The 7,841-nt window shown below is 39.4% G+C and overlaps 1 long non-coding RNA gene across 1 annotated transcript in view; it reads left to right on the top strand.

Annotated features, from left to right (window-relative positions):
• Positions 1 to 7,841, top strand: part of LOC125972545 (uncharacterized) — a 24,954-nt gene continuing 17,113 nt past the window's right edge. Inside the window, exons 1-3 of the long non-coding RNA XR_007482848.1 lie at positions 1 to 166; positions 4,134 to 4,208; positions 4,404 to 4,527. This is a non-coding gene — a long non-coding RNA (uncharacterized lncRNA). The remainder of the gene's footprint in view (positions 167 to 4,133; positions 4,209 to 4,403; positions 4,528 to 7,841) is intronic.

Consider the following 7,841-nt stretch of genomic DNA (forward strand, 5'->3'; position numbering starts at 1 on the left):
AATGACGGTCATCGTACAGGCCTGTCTGCCTTGGTCACATGAAGTGGGTCACGTGACACAGTGGGGCAGTTGATACTGATGTTGGCCTTGCCTCTTCATGTGGTGGGAAAACACTGCAACAGATGGCTTCAGAAGGTTCCAGAAACATCTGCAATGTCCACCACTGGTGAGAATCTCACCCCCCGCTGCTTAAGAACATATCAGTGGAATAACAGAATTGGTTAATAATATTGAAAGAGTTACTAATATTATGTTGATATCTCAGTGCGATGCGCTCAGCGGAATCAATGTGTTTGACACACAGGGTGGACTTATTTGTAGAGGTGTCGGGGTTATTCCTAATCTTAAATGAGATCCTTAAGATTTTTCGTGTGTGTGTGCGTGTGTGTGTGCCTGCACCCCAAGGAACTCTCCATACCCTTTGACATATTGTTAAATTGAAGAATGTTTGAAGTATGATGCAACATCAGCTGCTCTCACTTAGCTTTGAGCTGCTTTCCTTTGAAAAGTCCTCTCCGGTCTCAAGTTACGATGGAGACAGCGCTAGAACCACACTGTGTGTGTGTGTGTGTGTGTGTGTGTGTGTGTGCAAACTGGAAGAAGAAATCTGTTTTAAATGGCGTGTTAATGTGGCTGATCGACTGACATGCAATCTTCATTACGATACATTTGGCCATTGCAGAGGCGTGTCCATAAAACCAAGTGTGGAAGTTCAAATTTGAATGAGCCGAGATGTGGAACAGATAAGATCCAAATTCCTTGCTTAGTTTACTGCACTGCAGAGGCAGAGCCTGCTGTTACTGTTATGAATAATATCCACTTGTGTAAAGTGGGCTTCATTGCGTGATGGGGATGTTTGAATTGGTGGGTTAAAATTGTCGTCATTGCAGTGTGCGGTAGAAAGAATTTTATATTTTTAGATTTCCATTTGTTTCCATTTGCTGGAGATGTTTGACTAGACCTCTTCCTCTTCTTATCATGATGTCAAGTAAAGAATCACCTTTTGTTAAGCAAAGGCGGACACAACGTGACCCCAGATGCACATCTGTAATTCTTTTGTAGAACTTGTTACATGGATTCACCTCTGGGGTTGGCTTTCCTTCATTCCAAAAGATCCTCTTGGTGCTCTGCCAGTCGTTGAGCACAAGCGACAACGTTTGGTATTTGAGCTTTTGGAGAGGTTTTTGTATGAGCAGTACGGAAACTCACTAACTAGATGAATAAGGGAAAGTACAGTTGATTACGGAAGCTGAACATAAGACATTAACATTGCAAATCTTTTGACATAGTCCAAGAATTCCTCAGAGCGCAGAAACCCACCTCTCGGCCACATCAATCACTATGTAACAAGCGTGATAATTTGTATTGTCTTTGACCTCTCACCTATACACTTTACCCGCAGGCTTTGCCCTGTCTTTCAACTCTATGTGCTGGCTCAGGGCCTCGAGCTGTCACCCTTCAGGTCAAAGTGGATGAACATTCTCCACTATAGGAAAAGGAAGCGGCACGCTTTGAGTTTGTTTATCATGGAACTTAATGGATTCCCACTTATGCTTGCATGTGTGAAGGTCCACTTCCCTTAACTGTCGGTAGACGCGTGTGGCCAGGCATGATGCCTGCGAACAGGATGGGCACCCACATGTATGCCCACATTGCTGGGGGCCCTGTTGCTCTGAAGCTTTGGCATCAGAGCACAATGGAAGGATGTGTGCTATTGTTTTAGCTCGTAGGGTTAGGATGCGAGAGCTACCAGAGGCAAACGTCATGGTTTGACACGTGATGAGGACGCTGACTGACGTATAGCTGACCTGGTGGAAACTAATCTGAACCTGAAAGTTGAACTTCTCCCTGCTCTCTGTAAGGGTGATTTCATCAGTATCGAAAAAGAATAGTCCAATTATGTAAGAGAGAATTACTTCATAGTTACTTGCAAAAAAAAAAACTGCTTGCAAATTCTATTGAACAAATTTAGCATCTCCTATCTGTCTTCAGTAAACTCATTCTTTAATGGGGTAGAGCAATAAAAATGTAAGTTGGTCATATTATGGAATGCGCCACAGCCAATCAGGTGTCTCAAGATCAGGCAAGCAGCTAGTCAGGTCATGGGACCCTCATCGAGCCCCAGCGGGAGGACTAAACTTTACGCGGGACCCTGATCATGAACCTTTCACTTCATGAGAGCTCTGTCTCCTTGTATGCTTCCATAAATTGATTTTTTTTTCCTGTCTTGGAAAAAGTATGTCTCCGTAGTAATTGTATTTTGCCTCATGCCAAAGAAATGCTTCCTCCCTCACCGCCATGATCTCTCTCTCTCTCTCTCTCTCTCTCTCTCTCTCTCTCTCTCTCTCTCTCTCTCTCTCTCTCTCTCTCTCTCTCTCTCTCTCTCTCTCATTCTGGCTCCGTCTGTCTCCCTTCATTCCTTCTTCATGTCAGTGATGGGAAACGAGCAGGAGCAAGAACGTTTGTGTCCGTGTGTGCTGTTTGGTTAGACAGAGTCATATAACACGACTTCGGTGCATTCACATGTGTCTGAGCGATGGGCCAGTGACGGCTATTTACATTAAAGAGCCCAGAGCGGGCTCTCAGCACTCCATGGTTACATTAAGTGAAATAGAATCAGTCGAACTCTCACCACTCAACACTCTGCGTTTCTGTCTTCTATTCCATCCCAACAATTTGCCTGCCTCTTTCTCTCACTTCTCTTTCCATGAATAGAGTTGTTGCAAAATTTTTGTGGTATGCACCTCACGCAATTTCAAACAGTACGCTGCACCTTCTGGTGGATGATGGTAATGTTAACATAACAGTTTTAGCTAAATCCAGAAAATCAGGCCATGATAAACACGTTAAACAAAATCTGACATTACGCATCCCACAGTGCACTGAAAAAACAAAGCATAGTAAAAGATTTTTGCTAAAAAACAAAAGGCCAAGGTGACTCAATTACTTAATCAATTAATCATATACTTATTAGTTGTGCTGTAACTTCATTGTATATTTATTTACTATTAAATTACGGTGAACAGATTTGTTCCTTTCTAGCTTGAGTTGAAACCAACAGCTTATCTTACATTTAATCTACATAGTACACAATAAAGATATCTATGGTATATATTGTTTTTTATATATATATTTTAAATTGTGCTCGTATTATGAGAAGAAATCACAATTAGTCATTCTTAGGACCATTAAAATACGTAATTAAAAATATTATTAAAATAGAAAATGTGATTGTTGTTAATACGAAAACCCCAGGTGGCGTTGGGTTTATTCTTTTCATGTAGTTTCCCTTAAGATCCATTTTATTTTCTAACATGATTATTCCATTCATTAATCACAACTAGACTACTCCACTCATCTACAGCAGCTTGCCAGGCAAATTCAAAGTTTCGGATTTTGGCAGGTTAAAAAATGATTTTCTTCTAATGCTAAAATTTTATAACACTTTAGTTTCTGCTTGTTTACACCTCTTAAAACTATCACATGGGGAATTTGTGTGGTTTTGGCTTTGACAAGTTTTTTTTTTAGCTAACACAAATGTCCTCTATATTCAAGACACACATACACACACTCAGTGTTACCATGACTAATACCGTACATCTTGGCACGCACAAGCTGGGCTCAAAGGTCAGTCGTGTGTCAATAAACAGAGGAGCAAGTGATTGGCTTCACTCTGACTGAAAGCATTACTGTAGCCCTCTTTGACGCTTTTAAAGCCACACTACCAGCCCTGAATTGATCAAGTACTTTATAAGTAATTGCCAAGGTATCAGCCAATTGCGGGAAATTATTACATGATGGTATGAATCTGCTCAACGCGCATTATTGCTCTCTTCACTCTCCAAACTATTGTTACAGATCGTCATATGTTTCAGGGTTACTTGCAATTGTCCCCTGATGTGAGTAGAACCGAGGTCTGCCTTTGACCCTCTTGAGATCAATTTCTTGCCTTTTTATGCAACTGGTGGCTTTACCCACAGCTTGCTCCCCAAAGACAGGTATAGAATTTCTCAGTGAGCCTTACACTGCGCTTGACCCCACATACATAGAAAACATGTTAGATAATGGAGGCGGTCAGCCGCCTTGGTCAAGTCATAGTGTTTGATCAGAAAATCCTTTGTGCGCTCTCCTAGGTGGAAATCTGATTAGTATCCGTGGTAACCAAGCGATGGGATCCATGAGGCTTTGCTTCAATCACATTTGACAAGGTGAGTTTTTGTGCACAAACATCACCATAATAGAAAGCTTTAGATACATTTCCAGACAACCTACTTGAACGTATCAGCCAAGGGTGGAGAAACACACCACTGTTTGTGCACTGATAATTTGCAACATCATCAAATAGTTGCTATCATCCCATGTGCTTTGGAAGGTCACTTTTTTTTTTTTTTTTTTTTGCAAAGGCACTGGCTTATGTGACTATCAAATATCAAACAATTTGACTTTCTTCATGAACCTTTTAAGAAGTGAGGAAAAGATGGGGGCCAAGCCGATGCTGTGGCCAGGAAACTTCGCAACCTGAAGACTGTAAGTAGATTCCAGTAGTCAGGAATGTCCAAGCATAACAAACATGTCATCTCTATTTAATTTAACACATGTTGCTAGCTGGTGATGTGAGATGTATATTATTATTAATTAAGCTTTCTAACATTCTCCGCACCGCACTTTCTCACAATTTACTTAAAATTCATTACAGTTTCAAACATTTAACTTTGCCATATCCATAAAACAATAAATTAGCTTCATGAAAGGAATGAATCATTGAGCTACTTATGAGCTTGACTGCAGCTATTTTACTTTAAAGGGGACATTTATTTCATTATTATCAATCATTATTAGGTTAATATAATTTTATGGGACTTCCCAGTGTACTATTCCTTGTTTATTTTTGCATTTGGAATTACTTTATATGAATGGCACAGTCTAGTCACAACTACTCAGCACTCGGAAGAATTCTCCATGTGGCTCTGAATCTATTTTCACCCCAAAAGGTCACAGATATTGATATCAAGGCAGGACATTTTATACCAAAACACCTCATCCTCTCTCTGCGTGTGCCCCCCCATGAGATATTGAACAAAAGGGAATCATTGTGTGACCATCAAAATCCAAGCATGCCGATAATTTCCCAGACATCTGTGAAAAATGTAACCTTTCCGTTGCTCTCATGATGTCAGTCGGCTGTTGTGTTCAGCGGGGGATTGGGCTAAAACGCTTGTGAGGGAGCCAAGGTAAACCCTTCCAAATGGAGTACGGCACAGGAAAAGGGACACCATTGCAACAAAAGGAGTTAGATATGCATCATTGGTTCTGCACACCGGCCCCAGCTTGAGCCAATTATTGGTGTCATCTTGATCCAATTTAGCAGTGAGGGAAGGCTTGGAGTGGTGTGAGGGTGCAAACGTTGGTCAGTTAACCTGATCTGACTAAGAAGTAAGTCGACCCCACATCCACTGTCACTCTGTAAACACGCAAGTACAAGTTCTTTAGTTCATATTCGAGCGGCCGCATGCCGCTCTCGCCATACCAGTTTTCTCTTTTGACTGGGATAGGATATAACGGTAAGCTTAAATGTTGGATTAAATGACATGTGGACTAAAGTAATGGGACAGAAATTCTCTCAGATGCATTCCAAAGACTAAAGAAGAATGGAAGCTATCACAGTTGAAAAGTTAAGATATGTTATGTTTTCACATTTTTCAATCACCCTGTTTAATTGATCAAGGGCTTTAGTTATCCAAATTTGTTATGTTACCCTTAAAATTATTTTTATTTAAATTTTTTAAATGTTTTACTCCATTTTTTATATTGCAAACTACCAGGACTCAATGAGAAAAAATGTCCTCATAAAGGTTTATAAGAAAACAAAAATAGCTCACACGGAAAGATATAAATACTTACTACCAAAAAGTATCGGCGATTATAAATATTATTATTATTACTATGATTTTTATAGACTGAAAATATTTAGATGTGACATTGAAACATGAAGAGTGATCAGTATTTTATTTTCAAAATTTCAAGATATATACTGTACATCTGGATCTGGAACTTTTACCCAAAACACAACTTTTACGATAAAACACAGAGGAGGGAATAGGTCTATATATATATATATATATATATATATATATATATATATATATATATATATATATATATATATATATATATATATATATGAAGACTGCGTGAAATAATGTCATAAACGACCGCTCAAAGACGTTGCTGCAGAAGCCAGTTAAAGCACAGTTTGTGTGAAAGCTCCACAGGCCTGCAGAAGTTATTGTAAACAAACGATAGGCATGTAAATATTCTTATTTGTGGAAATTTAATTTGAATACATCATATCTGTTCCAATACTTTTGCTCAACTATAAACATGATGTTTTGGGACAAATTATTCCAAGTTGTTTATCCGATACTGATACCTGGCAATAAAAACTCAAAAGTTAATTTTGCCTCCCAAATATCTTTAGTTTATTTTTAGTGTAAAAAGAAATTAATTGGGATCACTCCTCCAGTTCTACTAAAAGCTGCAGCAATAATAAAGGCTCGTGTCAAACAATATACACAACCAGTTATTTAGTTTCAACTAAAGCCAGGTCATATCCTCAATTACACTAAAATGTTGTGATTACAAATAGTATCCTGTTTTCACAGAAAATATTCTTAGATTTTAATGTGTTTTATCATAACCATTGAAAAATGGATAAACTTGAACAAAAAAAATGTGTGGGTAGAAAGAAAACAAACCTTTATTGTTTGGTTATGCAGATTATTTTCTTTTCTAAATTTTAATGAACACTGTATGATCTGCTATCTCAATTTATCTTTGTATCCCGAGTTAAGGTTAGTCCATACACGTTTTGATGCCAATCAAATCAGTTTTCGGTTCCTGTCCAAGTGGCCCTTTGATTTTGTAGCAAGCCTTAAATCCTGTGCCATGATGGTAGCAAATTATTAAGAGCCCATTCTAGTTTTTCCAATTAGAAATGACCTCCATCCACCGTTGCCCTCGGATCAGCTTTCCATTTCTTATTATTATTAGGTTATTAACACAAACCCCTGAAAGTATCTTTTTAAAGTCTAAAACAAATTTAATTAGGGCTCTTTACTCGCACCAGTGCAGACATACCTATCGCTCTCTAACTGCTGTCTGCTCCATATTATTTCTGACACTAAAGTCAGTGAGAGAACGCGGACGTGTAAGCTTATATGGCCCAGCACACTGGACAAAGCAGGTGGGGGGGTGCCGGGTTTGCAGCACATTACCTCTTTATTGAATTAATTATGATAAGGATCATAACCTTTAACGTGGGGTGAGGCAAGCGTTTTTTTTTTCTTTCTTTTTTCTCCAAGAGGATAGCTCCGAGCAATTTTCTTCGAGAACAACAGAGAAGGGGTTATTGGATCTGTCAGGCATGAACTTTACGGCATCGTAACAAGCTCCAAAAGGTAAACCGAGGTTGGGCACAGTTCGCCGCGCTGATCCCTATATGACTGCAACATGGGGAAATTTGTTCTACACACTGAACGAATAACAAGAGGAGCGAGAGGAGAGCATCGACCGGTGAGGCCTTGTTTTGATGGCGCCGCAGTTCAACGGCTCGAAGGGTCATGTGGGGTTATCCCGAGGTCTCGTGCCATACACATTTGCAGTGCGATGCAATGAAGTGTGTCATTATATTTTAAAGCTGCTTCCCCATTGAAAGGACACTTCCTGGCTTCCAAGCACTTCTAATTTCTTTGCCTTGGGGCACAAATAAACAAGAAATTAAACACTGCTCAGGTGTGGTCCTGTATGATAAACTTAAAGTGGCGTTTGATATAATTAATAAC

This window comes from Syngnathus scovelli, chromosome 7 (assembly GCF_024217435.2).
Source record: "Syngnathus scovelli strain Florida chromosome 7, RoL_Ssco_1.2, whole genome shotgun sequence".
In the NCBI taxonomy this organism is placed as follows: domain Eukaryota; kingdom Metazoa; phylum Chordata; class Actinopteri; order Syngnathiformes; family Syngnathidae; genus Syngnathus; species Syngnathus scovelli.